The following is a 1101-nucleotide window of genomic DNA, read 5'->3' as shown; positions in this document are numbered from 1 at the left end:
CACTAGGCCACTGACGCCACATTCAATTCTGAGGTATTGTTGACTTCTGGAGGTTCTCGTCACAAACGACTTACTTCAGGGCAAACGAACAGTAGTTCAACAGACCCAATGTCAACGTTTATTGTACTGCGACTACAATAGTACTGTCATTAAAATGTCGCGAAACAGCGTTTTTGGTGGCGGCAAAAACTAGGATTTTGGTGGCGGTGCAAAGGGTATTAAAACATTTCCCCGTAATCTTAACTCCAACGTGTTTGCCAAATATTGTTGTAGGCTCACACCTTTTCAGGGCAGGGGTGGAAAGCGTCGTATCTCCAGATACGATAGTAAGCTTATAATATTATATTTCTTTAGAAAGAAAGATAGGTGTATGTGATGGTGATAGTAGCTTGTTGTAAACCGAGGTACACTTCGTGTCAAAACGATAGGGCTGTGGATATACTAACACAAACGGCCGATAAACCGTAGGTAGAAATGTGTGTCTTACGACAAACGCATCGTTTTAGTAAAGGTTTTACGGCGCTCGCAACTGTATAAGGTCATGTAAGCGCCTGAAGATTAGATAGAGGTGTTACAAGAGAGTAACAAACATAAAAAAGAAGAAAGGGAGATAAGGACGATAGACGTTTGATAGGAAAGAAGAAGCAAACCACACCAGAGCACCCGCCAACTACCCACCGACAAACGCGGTTTGATAGTAAACCTGTTACGCTTTTCTTTTCTTTACAAAAAGTTGCTTTTTTTAGATAGGGTGTTTACTTACGTACCGGTCAACGATTAAAAAGCGTGCAGACAGAACGTACGTGTATCGCTAGTGGGGTTTTAGGAGGGCCAGACTGCCGCTTTTCCCGCCAAGATTCGTTTGGACAACAAACATGACGTGTTTAAATGTATTACTTCTTGTCAGAACAACATGATGACGTGTTTAAATTTGCTTTTTGTCGTTACTAAACAGCTTAAGCGATGTGACTTGCGCTAACAACACCATGCTGTAGACGCGACAAACATGGATGAATGGGCTCAGGAGCATTGTACCGACTCCCGCCGCAGGAGTGACGATACAAATATTGTGTAATTAAGTTTGTTAATCTCGATAGCGCC

The sequence above is a fragment of the Aplysia californica genome, unplaced genomic scaffold (genome assembly GCF_000002075.1).
Source record: "Aplysia californica isolate F4 #8 unplaced genomic scaffold, AplCal3.0 scaffold01658, whole genome shotgun sequence".
Classification (NCBI taxonomy): Eukaryota; Metazoa; Mollusca; class Gastropoda; order Aplysiida; family Aplysiidae; genus Aplysia; species Aplysia californica.
Note: the sequence above shows the minus strand (reverse complement) of the source record.